We start from the raw sequence: 18,768 nt of genomic DNA, 5'->3' as shown, positions 1-18,768 counted from the left end.
TTGTCGACGACAAGCGCAGCGAGTGCCTCCTTCGGCAGGAGGTGAACACCGTCATCCCGGCCAACACGGAGTACATGCATTGGTGGGAGCACCTGGTCACCTGGACTTGGTAGGACCACCTGGCCGTCATGCCGAATCCGGGTGGTTACGCCCTCAACCTCGACCCCACGATCGTCGCTCCTCGGCGCACGTGCAACTTCTCCCGGGTGCTCATTGATGGCGGCAGCAGCATCAACATCCTCTACCGCGACACCATGACCAAGCTCGACCTCGTGGCCAAGGACTTGCAGCCGACCCGGACAGTTTTCCACGACATAGTTCCCGGCCTCTCCTGCTCCCCGATCGGCCGAATTCGGCTCGACGTCATGTTTGGTGACAACAGCCACTTTTGACGCGAGCCGATCTGGTTCGAGGTGGTGGACATGTCCAACGCGTATCATGCGCTGCTGGGCCGGCCCGTGCTCGCCAAGTTCATGGCGGTCCCCCACTACGCCTATCTGAAGATAAAGATGTCAGGTCCGAAGGGCCTCCCACCATCACTGGCGACTACCACAAGTCCATGGAGTGCACCCGAGATGGCGCCAAGCTAGCCAAGTCGCTGGTCGTAGCCGAGGAGCGGCGCCAGCTCGACCGGATCGTCGCCCTGGCCCAAGAGACATCGGACGCACCCATCCCGGCCGAGGACCTGGCCGATGAGGGCTCATTCAAGCCCTCCAAGGATACCAAGAAGGTGAAGCTGAACCCGGAAGACCCCGGCTGCAGCAAGTACGTTGTCGTAGGCACCCGCCTCGACAGCAAATAGGAAGGCGGGCTCGTCGACTTCCTCTGTGAGAAATGGGATATCTTTGCATGGAGCCCAAAGGACATGCTGGGTATCCCGAGGAAGTACGCCGAGCACAAACTACATGTCCGCAAGGACGCCAAGCCCGTTCGTCAACCCCTACGACGTTTTTCCGAAGACAAGAGAAGAACCATTGGTGAAGAGGTCGCCAAGCTTTTGGCGTCCGGCTTCATCATGGAAGTATTTCATCCCGAGTGGCTGGCCAACCCGGTTGTCATCTTGAAGAAGAACAACACCTGGTGCATTTGTATCGACTACACCAGCCTGAACAAGGCCTGCCCCAAAGACCCGTTCGCTCTCCCGCGGATCGACGAAGTCATCGACTCCACCGCCGAGTGTGAGCTCCTGTCCTTTCTGGACTCTTACTCTGGCTATCACCAGATCAAGCTGGACCCGGCCGACGCCCTGAAGACGTCCTTCGTCACGCCCTTTGGGGTGTATTGCTACATCACCATGTCGTTCGGCTTGAAGAACGCCGACGCCACTTTCCAGCGCTGCATGCAGAAGTGCCTGCTGTCGCAACTCGGCCGCAATATCCACGTCTACATGGACGACATCATGGTGAAGACCAAGCAGCACCTCACGCTGCTCGACGATCTGAAGGAGACCTTCGCCAACCTGCGCGAGTACAAGGTCAAGCTCAACCCAGAGAAATGTGTTTTCGGCGTCCCTGCCGGAAAGCTACTCGGTTTCCTCGTCTCGGAGCACGGCATTGAGGCGAACCCGGAGAAAATCAATGCCATCGAGCGCATGCACAAGCCGGCCCGGCGGCGCGATGTCCAGAAGTTCACCGGCTGCTTGGCCTCGGTCTGCCGGTTTCTCAGCCGACTGGGCGAGAGGGCCTTGCCCCTGTATCAACTGATGAAGAAGACGACGCCGTTCGAATTGAACGACTAGGTGGACGAAGCCTTACAGGACAACAAGCGCATGCTCTCCACCGCACCAGTCATGTCCTCACCGGCCGAGAAGGAGCCGCTGTTGCTCTATATCACCGTGACCTCGCGGTCGGTCAGAACGGTGATGGTGATCGAGCGACAAGAGAGGGACAGGGTCCAAGCCAACCACCGTCCCGTGTACTACCTAAGCGAGGTGCTCTCCGCTTCGAAGCAGAACTACCCGCACTACCATAAGATCTGTTACGGCGTGTACTTCACCGCCAAGAAACTAAAGCGGTACTTCCAAGAGCATGTCATCACCGTGGTCAGCACGGCCCCTCTCGACGACATCATCAGGTGCCGGGATGCCTCTGGCTGGGTCGCCAAGTGGGCGCTCGAGCTAGCCGGCCATACCATCCTCTATGAGCCCCGCACCACAATCAAGTCCCAAGATTTGGCTGACTTCCTTGTCGACTGGACCGAGACCCAGTACCTGCCACCGCCTCCGGACTCGACGCACTTGCGCATGCACTTCGTCGGCTCGAAGATGCGACTCGGCCTGGGAGCCAGCATAGTGCTGTCCTCCCCCGAGGGCGACAGACTCAAGTACACACTACAGATCCACTTCGCTACCTCCAACAACGTCGCCAAGTACGAAGCCCTTGTGCACGGCCTCCGGCATGCCAAGGAACTCGGCATCCGGCGCATCCCATGCTTCAGCGCCTCAGACCTGGTGGTGCAGCAGTGCTCAGGCGAGTAGGACGCGCATGACTCCAACATGGCGAGCTACTGCTTCCTCGTCCAGAAGCTATTCGGGTTCTTCGAGGGCTCCGAGTACCTCCACGTCCCGTGCGCGGAGAATGAGGCGGCCGACACGCTCACCAAGATCGCCTCGTCTCGGCAGTCCATCCCATCCGTCGTCTCCCTCGAGCATCTGCACAAGCCATCCGTCAAGCCATGTCCGGACTCCAAGTCCATCCATGTGCGAACCGACCCGGCCGCACCTCAACCCGGCCCGGGGACTGCTCCAACCGACTCGGCCGTGCCTCAACCCGGACCGAGGACTGCTCCAACCGACCTGGTCGTGCCTCAACCCAGCCCATGGACTGCTCCAACCGACCTGGTCGCACCTCAACCCTTCCCGGGGACTGCTCCATCCAACCCGGCCGTGCCTCAACCCGGCCCGGGGGCTGCTGAAACCGGCTCAGAGGCCGCCGACCCGGAGCCTGAAATAGTGGCCGTCTTCGACGTGGTGACGGCGCCATCCTGGGCCATGCCCATCTCGGAGTTCCTGGAGAATGGGGTCCTCCCCATGGACGGGACACAAGCTCGGCAAGTGCAGCATCGAGCGTCTGCCTATAGCGTCATCAACAATGAGCTCGTCAAGCGCAGTTCCACCGGCGTGTTCCAACGCTGCGTCGAGCAGGACAAGGGTATTGAGATCCTCCTCGACATACACCAGGGCGAGTGTGGGCACCACGCTGCCTCGCGGTCCTTGGTGGCCAAGGCCTTCCGCCATGGTTTCTACTGGCCCACGGCCCTCGAAGACGCAGAGTCACTCGTCAACAAGTGCGAGGGATGCCAGTGCATCAGCAAGCACATCCACCAGCCGGCGTCAGCAATCTGGACCATCCCGATCGCCTGGCCCTTCGTGGTCTGGGGAATCGACATGGTGGGGCCCTTCAAGACCGCCCGAGACAGCATGACGCATTTGCTGGTGGTGGTGGACAAGTTCACCAAATGGATCGAAGAAAGGCCAATCAAGAAGCTGGATGGCCCGACGGCCGTTCGGTTCATCAAGGACATCGCGGTGCGCTACGACATGCCGAACAGCATCATCACGGACAACGGCAGCAACTTCGCCAAGGGCGCACTCGCGCAGTACTGCTCCGTCTCCGGCATCCGCCTCGACCTGGCTTCTGTTGCACATCCGCAATCCAACGGCCAGGTCGAGCTGGCCAACGGCCTCATCCAATCCGGCATCAAGCCGCGGCTCGTCGAGCCACTCGTCTGTTCCACCGGCAGCTGGCTCGACGAGTTGCTGGTCGTCCCCTAGAGTCTCCACACCATGCCAAACCAGTTGACCGGGTTCACCCCATTCTTCATCGTCTATGGAGCAGAAGCCGTCATTCCAACCGATGTCGAGTTCGACTCGCCGCGCGTCATGATGTACACGGAAGCCGAAGCCAAAGAAGCTCGTGAAGACGGCGTCGACCTGCTTGAAGAAGCACGCCTCCTAGCGCTCAGTCGCTCGGCCATCTACCAGCAAGGCCTGAGGCACTACCACAGCAAGAAAATCAAGCCCCTCGCCTTTCGGGAGGGAGACCTCGTCCTCCGACTTGTCCAGCAGCAGGCCGGCCAGCACAAGTTGTCCTCCCCATGGGAGGGTCACTTCATTGTCAGCAAGGCCTTGTGCGATCGCAATGCGTACTTGATAACCCACAAGTATAGGGGATCGCAACAGCTTTCGAGGGTAGAGTATTCAACCCAAATTTATTGATTCGACACAAGGGGAGCCAAAGAATATTCTCAAGTATTAGCAGCTGAGTTGTCAATGTCGGCCTCAACCCGGTTATCCTCGCTTGTGCCCGAGAGTGCCGACAAGCTCCACCGCAGCCATCGCCTCATCTCTGAGCTCAACCATGTCGGCCTCAACCTCGTCGCTGGTGTCCGAGAGCACCGTTGAGCTCCACCGTAGCCATTACCTCACCCTTGACTCATTGTCGAGTCTCCGAGCTCAGCCATGTCGGCCTCAACCACCTCGCTGAGCTACGCAACTCCGGGCGCCCACGAACGCCGTCATTGCAGTCATCCTCTTCTTCCACCACTAGAGATCCGCCTCGCCGCCCCGCTCACTCTGATGCCCCATCAACCCCGCCGTCTGCACCAGTCGACACGCCGTGAGCCATTGACTCTCCCCTCCGTCTTTTCCTTCGTGTGCGTCCCACATCCGCCATCCCGCAAGCTCCCGAACTCACCGCCGACGTCTTCTTCACCGTCGTCGTTTTAGTTTGCGGTAGTCGTGCTCCTAGTTACGCTAGGAAGCCGTAGACACCCTCAATTGAGATCTCCATGCTCTGTTGCCCCTTGTCCATGCACCACCGCACTCTAGCCACTGCCCAACTCGCCGTCGCCACCGTTACATGCCGCCCGAGGCCACCAACCAATGCGCCTCTGTAGCGACCAGACCTCAAACAGTCTGATTTCTGTGCTCCAGTGTCATCCCTGGATCAGTAATGCTGGCACCACATAGTACTCGGAGGATTTATAGCAGAGTAGCAATCACACACTTATTACATCGAGTGTCTCAAAAAGAACTTATTACAATAAATATGGCTTAAGGCCATCTAATAACGATAACAACGGAAGGCTTGGAAGAGAAGTGAGTCCATCAACTCCAACGGCATCACTGAGTATAGAACCACGACCTAAAACTCCTCAATCGTCGTCTGAAAAGTCTGCAACATTAACGTTGCAGCCCGAAAACGGGTCAGCACATGGAATATGCTGGCAAGGTAACACATAGAGAGTAATGGAATGCAACAGCTATACTATATGCATATTTGGCTGGTGGAAAGCTCTACGGTTACAGTTTTTGCATAAAGCCAATTTTTCCCTACTTCAAAGGAATAAATTTAATTACTATCATGGTGGTTGTTAAACATTGAGAATGGTTGACAGCATTCTCAATCCCAATTAAATAACATCATTAAACCCAACAAAATTAACTTTAGAGTAACATGTTGAGATTCACATGATAATCCAGGTACTAGATACTCAAGATTTGTCCATAACCGGGGACACGGCTAACCATGATTAGTTTATACACTCTGCAGAGGTTTGCGCACTTTTCCCCACAAGACTCGATCGCCTCCGTTGGATTTCTCGCACTACATGGTGTTTGAGAAACGGATGACCGAGACATAGTCTTTCAGAAGCGCTAGCACCTTACGATCGGGTAGACCGTACCACCTACATCCCCTACATCTGCTAGTCTACCACTGTAAGAGTTCGCACAACTTACTCAACTATGCCAGAGCCCATAATGGCTTGTGGCTGCACACGGAAGTTTCTTGTATGAATAATCTCATGATCCCTTTGAGCCTGGGTGGCGGTCCAAAAGAAAAACAGGCAAGTCCTGGGATACCCAGGTGCCTCAATCCACCCAGATGTGTGTTTAGGTTGCCACCTTAGATAAACCCTTAATTAACAATCTCACATCTGTCATGGATATCACTCACCCAATCCACGTCTACTAGCATAGCATGGCATAATAAGTAAACATAGAAGTAACTCCCAAAGGTTTGATAATAAACAGGTAATAGGTACTACCTCATCTACTTCCCATCCCACAGTTTAATTAGATCCTAATCATGCAATGTGTGAGGATTGATCTAATGCAATAAAACTGGGTTGTAGAAAAGGGTATGATCAAAGTGTTACTTGCCTTGCTGATGATCCGCGAAACCTAGAGATTCAAAGTAACAGGTGGCGCACTCCGGGTATTCTATCGCAGACAAACAAACAAGCATACAATAAGTACTCATCTAATGCACAGGTAAAACTCAAATAGAAGATCTAACCAGAAAGTTCAACTTAAGAACCCTGGTTTGCAAAAAGAATCAAATCGAACGAAGCAAAAGAAATCAAATGGTGAAAGAAAACAACTTCGTTCTAGTAATCTGGATCTAAGGCAAATTTTACAGTAGCAAGTAGCAAAAACTTGTTTAAGTTGATTATTCGGAAAGAGGGTTTCGAGACGAAACTCCAGGCGCTTGAATCGCCTGATTCCGATAAACGAGCGAAAAGTTATACTAAAACGAAAATCGGATCAGAAATCGCGATCAAAAAATAACCGCGAAAATCCGACGAAAAAGAAAAACGACGAACAGAATTTTTTTTTAAACGGCACAGATTTCGAGGGCGGCGAACCTCGGGCGACGCGCGGCTCGGCGGCGGCGGCTGGGCTAGGGTTAGGGTTTCGGCTGGGGCGGCTGGGCTCTCTCGGGCCCCGGGGCGGCGGCTTATAAAGGCCTCGGCCGGCGGTGTCCTGGCCGAGTACGGCCCATAGTCGGTTCCGCGTTTTTTTTAAATAATTCCGCTCGGAAGAAAAATAAAAAGAAATACTAAACGGACTCCAAAAATCCACGAAATAAATTTTCCCGGGTTTCTAAAATCAAGCCCGATAAAGTGAACATTTATCTGGGCCCAAACTACAACTTTGAAAAACGCGCATTTTTCCTAAATTCAAATAAAAATACCAAAAAACTCCGAAATAAATCTTATTTGATTTTTTTATTAAATCCTCAATATTTCTATATTTTGGGAATGGGAACGTCATTTTATTCCCTCTCTCATATTTTTGTAATAGAAATAATTGATGATAAAATAAATAAAATCAAATGATCCTGTTTACAAAATTTGAGGAAACTCAAATATGTAAATAACGAAATCCCCAACTCTCTCCGTGGGTCCTTGAGTTGCTTAGGATTTTCTAGGATCAAAACCAAAAGCAAAATAAAATATGATATGCATGATGACCTAATGTATAACATTCCAAATTGAAAATTTGGGCTGTTATAGCCTCGTGGATCCGCTTCAAACGCGCCCAGTTGCGTGAGCTCCCGTCAACGGAGTTGGCCGGACGGGGGCAACGCCGCCGCGTTCTGGTTACGCCGGCCATTAGCCACTGGTGACATCCACTGTTACGGGTTAATTAACCCACTAACTAAACACTATTATTACACCGGCGATTAGTCACTGACACTAGGCCCCACTGCCTAGCAAATCCACGGTTTATTATTAAACAATTTTAATTAAAGCTACAAACACTGACATGTGGGCCCTACTGATACATTTCCATCGTATCTACTTTCCCTAATGCTTTTTCTCATATTTTGTACTCTAATTTGCATAATTTAAATGAAACTAACCCAGACTGATGTTGTTTTCAGCAGAACTACCATGGCATTGTTTTTGTGTAGAAATAAAAGTTCTCAGATTTGGACAAAACTTATTGAAGAATTATTTTGGAATAAATAAAAAATATTGGAACCAAGACCCACTGGAGGGGGGGCTCAGTTGCCAACAAGGCACCAGGGTGCGCCGCTACCCTCTGGCACACCCTGGTGAGTAGTGGAGCCCACGTGGCTCCGCTGACCCTAATTCCAACTCCTTAAATTCACATCTTTGGAGAAAAAATAGGAGAGGAAGTTTCATAGCGTTTTACGATACGAATCCGCCATCAGCTCTTGTTATTCATCGGGAGGCCAGATCCGGCGCCCGTTCGGGCTCCGGAGAGGGGGATCTTCTGTCTTTTTCATCACCAGTGTCATTATGCTCACTGCTAGGAGTGAGAAATTCCTTCATAGGCTTGCTAGATGATGGTTGGTTGGTGAGATTCATTATGTAATCAAGTTAGATTTGTTAGGGCTTGATCCCGAGTATCCACTATGTTCTGAGATTGATGTTGCTATGACTTTTCTATGCTTAATCCTTGTCACTAGGGCCCAAGTGTCATGATTTCAGATCTGAACCATTTATGTTATCACCATTATATCTACGTTCTTGATTCGATCTTGCAAATCTTATGCGCCCCAAGGTGACAACAATTGGGATACTTTCTAGTGATGGTCGTAGTTCAAGGAGTTCATGTATTCACTATGTGTTAATGCTTTGTTGCAGTTCTCTATTAAAAGGAGGCCTTAAATATCCCTTAGTTTCCTTATGGACCTCGCTACCACGGGAAGGTAGGACAAAAGATGTCATGCAAGTTCCTTTCCATAAGCACTATGACTATTTACGGAATACATGCCTACATTATATTTACGAATTGGAGCTATTTTTGTATCGCCCTTGGTTATGAATGTTATATGATGAATATCATCCAACGAAATCACAAATCCAATGCCTATAAGCGTTTGACATATTATTCTTGCTAAATTACTATTGTTGCTACTGTTGTTACAACTATTACAAAATCACTACTACCGTTACTATTGGTGTTACTATCATTGCTATCACTATCAAAATACCATCCTACTGTGCTACTGATCACTTTGTAGCAGATATTTAATCTCCAGGTGTGGTTGAACTGACAACTCAACTGCTAATACTTACAAATATTCTTTGGCTCCCCTTGTATCGAATCTATAAATTTGGGTTGAATACTCTACCGTAGAAAACTCTTGCGATCCCCTATACTTGTGGGTTATCAAGACCTTTTTTCTGGCGCCCTTGGCGGGGAGCATAGCTGTATTTGTTGAGTCACCTGGGATTTATATTTATTGATCACTATGAAGAATCTAAAATATACCACAGCAAAGATCGTTCCCTCTAAGACGAGGGGAGGTAATGAACTGCCATCACACTCTACACTTGATTCACCTTCTGTTTTAAGTAAGCTTGCGACACCACCACATGCTATTAATCCTAATATGTTGCAAGTTATTGATGATGCTACTTATGATATGAATGATGCTATTGATGACGCTTGTACTTTACTTGATAAGACTATGCCACTAGGTGAATTTCATGATGAACAAATTGCTAGAGCTAAATATATTGATAATGCTGAAACTAATGAAATTACTGAAACTACTGAAGTCTTTGTACCTAAGAATTATAAACAACTATTAGACCTAGATCTCCTAGATATTATCTTAAGAAATTACTGAAACTAATGAAGTCTTTGTACCTAAGAATTATAAACAGCTATTAGACCTAGATCTCCTAGAGAAGATCTCCTAGAGATGATCTCAAATGCCTGAGATACCTAAGGGTTATGTTATGGATGGATAAGTTGCTAGGGACTTTCTTGCTTGTAAGGATAGAGATGATCTTAAGAAATTATTGTGCAAGTTGAAAGAAAAATCTTTGAATGCTAGAATGAAATATGATCCTAGGTTTGCTACTTCACCTATCTTTATTAGTGATAAGGATTATGAGTTCTCTATCGACCCAGAGTTAATTACTTTGGTAGAATCTGATCCTTTCCATGGCTATGAAACTAAAATGTTGTGGCATATCTTACTAAATTAAATGATATAGCCACCCTATTTACTCATCATGACAAAATTTGCTATTACTATATCCTTAAGTTATTTCTGTTCTCATTAAAGGGTGATGCTAAGATATGGTACAATACTCTTATTCCTGGTTGTGTCCGTAGTCCCCAGGATATGATTTAGTACTTCTCTGAAAAATATTTTCCTTCTCATAAGAAACAAGTTGCCTTAAAGGAAATATTTAACTTTGTGCAAATTGAAGTAGAGAGTCTCCCACAAGATTGGGGGAGGCTTCTCCAATTACTTAATGCTTTCCCTGATCATCCTCTCAAGAAAAATCAAATTCTTGATAATTTTATAATGGACTAACCGATGCTTCTAGGGATTTCATGGATAGTTGTGCTAGTTGTGTTTTCAGGAAACGAAAGGTTGAACAAGCTAAGGAGTTACTGAATTATATATTGAAGAATTATGATGATTGGACACTTCCTGAACCAGCGCCTAAACCCACTCCAAAGAAGAGGGGTGTTTTATTTCTCGGTCTTGAGGATATACAAGAGGCAAAGAAATGTATGAAGGTTAAATGTATTAAGGCTGAAGACATTAAGAATTTACCACCTATTGAAGAAATAAATGGTCTTGACACACCACCACAGTCCGTGGAGGTAAATTATCTTTTAAACTTTGATGAAGGTGATATCCCTTATAATAAACATCCTAGTCAATGCTTATATGAATTTGTCAATTACGTTATGATTGAAACAATTGAAACAAAATTCTGATATGATTGCTCGCTTGAGTGACTTGTTATTTAGAATCGGTAATGATGTTAAAGGTGTAGGAAAACATTCCTCTATGGTTGAAAGTTAGTTAGAACATGTTGTTAAATCTCAAAAAGAATTGCTTAGTGAAATGACCAATAATGTGAATGATTATGCTGTTAGGGTAGCAACTAGAGGATGTAAAATGAGTCAGGAACCACTTTATCCTAAGGGACCCCCCAAAAGAATTGAACACGACACTCAAAGAATTAATACTGATGCATCTAGTCCTTCTAAAAAGAAAAGGAAGAAGAAAAATGATAGGACTTTGCATACCTTTAGTGAACCTGAAATAGAAAAAACTTCTAAAGATAATATTGATGTTTCTATCTCTGATGCTGCCACCCTATCTGGTAATGAACATTCACCTAGTGATAATGAAAATGATAAGGATGTGCATGTAGATGCTTAGACAAACAATGATAAAGAACTAGATAATGATGTTGAAATAGAACCTACTGTTGATGTTCACAACCCACAACCTAAAAATAAACGTTATGATAAGAGAGACTTTTAGCTAGAAAACATGGTAAAAAAGACAACCATGAGTTATGAAACCCATGCCCATTCCACCTAAATCATCGAAGAAAAAAGATGATGAAGAATTTTAATGCTTTGCTGAAATGCTTAGGCCAGTCTTTTTGCATACCCGTTTGACTAATATTTTTAAGATGGCCCCTTATGCTAAATACATGAAAGAAATTGTCAATAAATGGGAAATACCTGAAGCTGAAATCTTCACCATGCTTGCTAATTATTCTATTAAAGGTGGAGTACCTAAAAAACATGGAGATCCGGGCATACCAACTATACCATGCTCTATTAAAAGGAATTATGTCAAAACTGCTTTATGTGATTTAGGAGTTGATGCTAGTGTTATGCCATTCTCTTTATATAAAAGACTTGATTTGAATAAACTCACACCTACTGAGATATCATTGCAAATGGCTGACAAATCAACTACCATACCTATTGGTATTTGTGAGGACGTGCCCGTTATTGTTGGAAATATTACTATCTTAACAGACTTTGTTATACTTGACATGCCCGAGGACGACAACATGTCGATTATCATTGGTAGACCCTTTTTCGAATACTGTAGGGGCTATTATTGATTGCAATAAAAGCAAAGTCACTTTTCATATCAATGCTAATGAGCATATGATGCACTTTTCAAAGAAACAATTTCAAGTGAATGGTATTAATGCTATTGAAAAATCACTGACAATCACTATTGAAAGTCTTCGACTCCCTTTGCCTACTACCAAAAAGAAATATGAGATAGTTATTGTTGGGGATATGCATATCCCCGTTGAGGTAACTTAGTGCTTTTCAAAAGTTCTTTGGGTTCATGTTAGTCGCAAGTGATTGTTAATAAGACTTGATCAACCTTATGAATGGATTATTTTTTAGGGGCATCTGGTCGATTAATTTAGTAAGAACAACCTTCTGTCCCCACTTTTTGTTTTTCAGTTTTTATTTGTTAAATAAAATAAAATGCCATGTTTATCCTATTTTCTGAATTTTCCGTGTAATAAAAAAGCGGTTAAAAATAAAAGTGCTCCGAATGACCTGAAATTTTGTCACATTTTTTCTGAATATGTAAGAATTTTTCTTACAAACAACATCACAGGGGGGTGGCCTTTGTGCCCACAAGACACCAGGGCATGCGAGCTATCCCATGCACGCCCTGGTAGGAAGTGGGTCCCACGTGCCCCCCCTAACTTATCCTTCAGCCCATGTCATCACCTACCTCCAGAAAAATTCATTCTAGCCTCTCTCTCTCTCTCATTTTCTTGATCTCAAACCTACGAATTTTGATCTCTTTGCTAGAAGCTCCATTTCCGAAACTGTTGCACTATTTGGTATGTGACTCCTCCATTGCTCCAATTAGTTTTTGTTCTAGTGGTTTCATTTTTGAGTATGTAGCTACTCTTGGTGCTGCTATTGATGAGCTTGCATGTTGAATTCTTAGAGTTCTAAGTAGTTTGAATGCTTAATATGGCCTCTAGATATCCATATGAGTAGTTGCTATCAATCTTGTGAAGTTTTGTTAACAAAATTTTGTGACCCAAAAATTTCAAAAATTGTCCGCGAATAAAATGCACCTCTTTAGAAGTTTTTTGAGGCGGAGATCCTCGGAGGCATCATTGAGTGGGAGCTCAATAAAATAGTCCTATGTTAATCCAAGCGCAAGATCGATGCGGGACGCCGACACCAAATCATGCCTATGGCCGTGTAAAAAATTCATGTTGGGTGCAGACTTCAAGGAAAGAATTTGAGCAGTATGTTCATAACACCGAGCTTTCTCCCTTGGTTGCAGATAAGTGCATCCAACATCTCAACCTCACACAGACATTCACTAAGAAATTTAAATATCATCCTCTTGAGTGTAGAGTTTCATTTAACCTTTATGATAATGCTTTCACCAGGCCTCTAGAAGCATTGTATGTTACATGTAAAATTCCATATTATGGTTCGCTGGACGAACAACCAAAATCTGAGTATGAGTCCTTTTTGACTAGTCTCTGTTACAGTGAGGATAGAGGAGTGACACATGCTAGAATTAAAAGTATACATTTTCCATCAATTCATCACTTTGCACTCTTTAATGGCAAATGCTTCATGGGAAAACAAGATAGCAGCACACTGTGTGCCCCTAACTTTAGCCTCATACACACTGCTCTGACAAGAATTAATTTTTATAATCTTGGAGCAACCATTGCACAGAGGTTGCAATGCAATGCTGATAGTGGCCAATTTTATGGTGGGATTTATGCCTCCTGTGTAGCTAGGGAGCTGGGCTTGCCACCTCGGCCTAATCATATTCAACCTACTCAGTACTTAGACTTTGAGGCCATGAAGCACCATAACTTCATTAAGGCCACCACCAATAACTATAATTACATCCTAATGTTCAATACAAAACCCATTTTACATGTTATTTTTCCTGCACCTGCTCTCTTTGATTACTAGAATAAAAGAAGATATTACATTTATGAGAGTGAGGCCCGTGAATTCAATGCAGCAGTTAAGGATGCTCGACGGGCTGAGGAGGCTGCACCAAGAGCCGCCGTGAGTTATCACTCTAACTATTATCCACACCGTGGATGGTGATTACCAAGCTATACCAAAAGTCTAAGCTTGGGGGAGTATGCATTTCCACTAACATTATATTCATGTTCACACATTCACTCCATTTGTCGATGTTCATAATTTTCCGTTGTACTATCCATGTTAGTTTTATTTTCTCGCTTTCTTCTTGTGTGTTTGAAAAACTTTGAGGAAACCCAAAAATATTTCTTCCTTCTTTTCGGTTTTTCTTTCTAGTTTGATTTAGTTGTAGTATGAAAAGAATACCCAAAAAGATTTCCCATTTCTTCTTTTGTTTGCTGGGAGCTTTCACATTTAAATAGTTTTCTCATTTTCGTTTTTATTTCTTAAATTTTCTATCTTCGAGAAAAAACAAAAACTCCAAAAATATTTCAGTGTATTTCTCTGAAATTCCTTCCTTTTGTTTTGTTTAGTCGTATTAAGGAGAAGACCACAATGAAAATGTTGAGTGGCTCTCATATGCATTATTGTTTACCTAACAAGGAGCACATATTATTTTGACTTCTCATCTAAATAAAATGTTGCAGATTCTAGATTAGTCCATGGCACTCTTGCACTGTTATTATTTTCATATCATGGTCGTGCAAGTGAAAGGTAATAATGACGATATTTGATGAAGTGACTGTGGCAGAGAAAAGTGGGTATGAACTGAGCTTGTTTTTGTTTTTGTAAATATGTTTAATTCTGTATCCATGATTCAGCTTGTTATGATTAAACATGTTTGCAATGATAACTAGAGATTATAGTTTGCTCAGGCCATTCTTAAGTAGCTAGGAGTGGATAATGATTTATCTTGGGTGTCAACATGCATTAAAATGATTGTGATGTAGTATGATGATAAGGTATCCTCCTCTGCATGTTTCATGTGGCTTGACTTGGCACATGTTCACGCATGTAGTTGAATCAACACCAACATAGCCTCCATGATATTTATTTTCATGGTGTTTATAACCTACTCATGCTAGTATTCAATGTTGATTGTTCATAATGCATGTTCATGACCGTTTTCGCTTTCTAGCTGGTCGTTTCTAAACCTATTTGCTAGACTTCGGCTGTACTAAGCAGGAAAGCTAGGAATGCTGCTTGTGCATCAAAATCCTTAAATAAAAGTTAGTCCAGATGAGTCCACAATATCTACCTATATGCGGTTAATTACCATGACATTCCAAGTAAATTTGCATGTGCCACTTATAAAACTTCAAACGAACATCTATTTTGTGTGCCTAGACCACTCATGGAGCGATAGTGGGTGGTCAATATCTTCCATGATAAGCGGGTTATTCTCATGAAAACTATTTATTCAGTCATCCTTGCATGAGAGGGGCTGGTAATAGGGATGCCATGTCCCAAAATAAAAAACTGCAAATAATTGAACATAACTCCCCCAGGACTATTGTTGGTATGGATGGCACCCGTGGATTCGGCAAGCCATGGCTTGTGTTGGATGGTGGAGGGGGGTAAACATTACTTTTATCGCTTGGAAACCGCCGATAATTTGTTTAGCATGGTTGATATTGAAAACTCTTGGTTGTAACATTGATAGGAAGGGTATACCTCCGAAGTTATATTTATCTCTTTGTAGCGACATGATCCAAATGGATCGTAGTCTTTGTGCTTAAGTGTCATCCCTAGATCGGTATTGTTGACACACACACAATACTCGAGGAATTATAGCAGAGTTCAATCACACACTTATTATATCCAAATGTCTCAAAGAGAGTACTTATTACAATAATATGGCTCAAGGCCATCTAAATAAGATAACTGCGGAAGCATCAAAGATAAATGAGTCCATCCAACTCCATGCCAAAACTGAGTGCATGACAACGACCTATAGCACCTTACTCTTCATCTGAAAATTATGCAACATGATACGTTGCGGCCCTGTAGGTCAGCACATGGAATATGCTGGCAAGACAACACTATAGAGCAAAGAACAAATAACAGCTATCACTACATGCATATTTGGCTGGTGGAGGCTCTAGGTTTAACATTTTGCATAAAGCCAATTTTTCCCACAACAAAGGAACATATTTTATAACTAGAAAGTTTATGTCATTAATGGGAAGGTACCCCCAACTCAATCCCAGAATAATAATTATAACCCAGCAAATTAATTAAGTAAAGAGATTGAGATCAAACAATAATTCATGTATCAGATACTCAAGATGTCCATAACCGGGGACACGGCTAATCATGATCAGTTTGTACACTCTGCAGAGGTTTGCGCACTTTTCCTCACAAGACTCGATCTCCTCCGTTGGATTTCTCACACTACATGATGTTTGAGGAACGGATGATCGAGACACAGTCTTTCCGAGGAGGTCCCCTTAATCGATAGACTGGCCGGTACACCTACAATTCCCCTATATCTGCTAGCCCATCATGGAAAGGATTCCCACAACTTACTTAACTATGCTAGAGCCCAAAACGGCAGGTGGCTGCACATGAAAGATTATAGGACGAACAATCTTATGATCCATTTAAGCCTGGGTGGCATTTCATAGGATGACCACACGGGTACCCCAGGATCTCCTAGGACAATACTGGATTCCCCAGGTGCCCACAACCATTCCACCCAGATGTATTAGAGTAGCCACCTTATGTTTCCTTTAGATAATATTACTCTTGCAACTTTCATGAATCTCACATACCCAAACCACGTCTACGAGCATAGAGAGCAGTAGAGCATAACGTAGAATACCCGGGGTTGATAAAAGACAATAGGTTCCTACCTCATCAACTACTTAACCACACCCACATGTTACCCTTCCTACTCATGCAAATGTTTGAGGATTGAGACTAATGCATAACAACTCGGTAATAAAGGGATATTATCAAAGTGCTACTTGCCTTGCTGGCGATCGGAAAACCCTTGAGATTCGTAGTAGCAAGCCTCGCACTCCGGAAACTCTATCGTAAACAAACAATAGCATACATAAGCACTCAAGAATAATATGAAAAAGTAAAATCAAAATAAAAAGATCTAAATAGAAAGTTCAAGTGAAGAGCTTTGATTTTGCAAAAAGAATCGATCAAATTGGAATTACGAAACTCAAACTACGGTCAAAAGAAGTTCAAAATCAAATCTGCTTGAAACCAAATTTTAAAATTTCAAAAACATGTTTAAGTTGGTTATCTGAACAGAGGGGAACGTAACGAAGAATTTGGCGTTGGTTTCGTTGGATTTAGATAAACGAGCAAAAAGTAGTGAGGGTTTCAAGAAAAGGGACTAATATTTAAGAAAACTAATCGCAGATAGGTCCCTGGCCGAAAATAAAACTAAAAAGAAAAATCAAACGAACGACCGTTCACTAACAGAAACTAATGAACGAAAGCGTTCACTAACAGATCTAAACAAAGAAATGTTCGCTAATTAAACTACTCTAATAAAAATCAGGGCAGGTTTATTCAGCGGTTATATCTGTTCGGTGAGAAAAACCGGCGGCGGAGTATCCGGCACGAGGTCGCGGGTGAGGCGCTGGGCCGGCTGGGCCTTCGGCCCAGTTCGGTCCGAAAGATTTTTTTTTAAATTCGTCGTGAAGAAAAATCCAAATAAAATAAAATAAAATCCTAAAAAAGTTTCAAAATAATTTTCACCGTCCTGTCCTAATATTTAGGACAAAGCGGACATTTTTCTAGGCAAAATGCACTTTTTTAAAAATGCACTTTTTTCCCTGTTTTAACCGAATAAAATTCCAAATAAAATTAAAATAAAATATATTTTTATTCAAAATTAAATTTCCAATATTTCCTAGCTTTTTTTGAAGAAGTCATATTATCTTCTCTCATTATTTATCTATTTTGAAAATAATTGGAAAGATAATTTCAGATAAAAATCACTTTGATCCAATTTTTCCAATTTTGAAAATGCAAAAATGGATTTTTGTGAAAACCTCCAACTCTCTCAAATGGTCCTTGAGTTGCTTAAGGTCTCTAGGATCAAGATGTCCAAAAAAGGAAATTCAAAATGCACAAATCATGGATGCATATGATGACCTAGTGATTAACATCCAAATTGAAAATTGGGATGTTACAAACCTACCCCCTTAAGGTGAATCTCACCCTCGAGATTCGGGTTGTCTAGCAAAAATTTGTGGGTAGTCTTTCCGTAGGTCTTCTTCTTGCTCCCGGGTGGCTTCTTCTTTGGTATGGTGACTCCATTGAACTTTGCAAAACTTGATTGCCTTGCTGTGTGTGATTTGGATGGAGAACTATAAAATATTGATGGGTTTCTCCTGATAAGCTGGGTCACTCTCCAACTGAATTGCTTTCAGGGGCACTGTACCTCTCCCAGGAATATCGGCCATCTCTGCATGGAACTTTTTCTACTTGGAAACGTGAAAGGCATCATGAACTCCTGACAATCCTTCGGTTAATTCCAACTTGTAGGCAACTTCTCCCATACGTTCCAAAACTCGGTATGGTCCAACAAATCTTGGAGCTAACTTTCCTTTGACTCCAAATCGTTTAACTCCTCGAAGTGGTGAAACACGGAGATATGCTCTGTCTCTGAGTTCATAGGCTACCTCCTTGCGTTTACTATCGGCATAACTCTTGTTCGTGGACTGAGCTACCTTCAGTCTATCGCGAATCAACTTGACTTTCTCCTCAGACTCTCTGATTAAGTCTGGCCCAAACAATTGTCGGTCTCCAACTTCATCTCACATCAATTGTGTCCTGCACCTCCTTCCATACAAAGCTTCGAAAGGGGACATCTTCAAAATAGCCTGGTAGCTTTTGTTATATGAGAACTTTGCGTAAGGAAGATTATCATCCCAACTAGACCAATAGTCTAGCGCACAAGATCTCAACATGTCCTCCAGAATCTGATTGACTCACTCAGTCTGTCCATCTGTCTGCGGATGAAAGGCTGTACTGAACTCTAGCCTGGTTCCTAAAGTCTGGTGTAACTAATTCCAAAACTTCGAGGTAAACTATGTTCCTCTATCTGATACGACGGTCCTCGGAACTCCATGTAGACTTAAGATCCTGGTCATATAGATCTTGGCCAACATTGCGCTCGTATAAGTGGTTTTCACGGGGATAAAGTGGGCCACTTTAATCAACCGATCAACTACAACCCAAATGGAATCATATCCTGAACGTGT

Source organism: Triticum urartu, chromosome 4 (genome assembly GCF_003073215.2).
Source record: "Triticum urartu cultivar G1812 chromosome 4, Tu2.1, whole genome shotgun sequence".
Lineage (NCBI taxonomy): Eukaryota > Viridiplantae > Streptophyta > Magnoliopsida > Poales > Poaceae > Triticum > Triticum urartu.
This window is presented reverse-complemented; position numbering follows the sequence as displayed.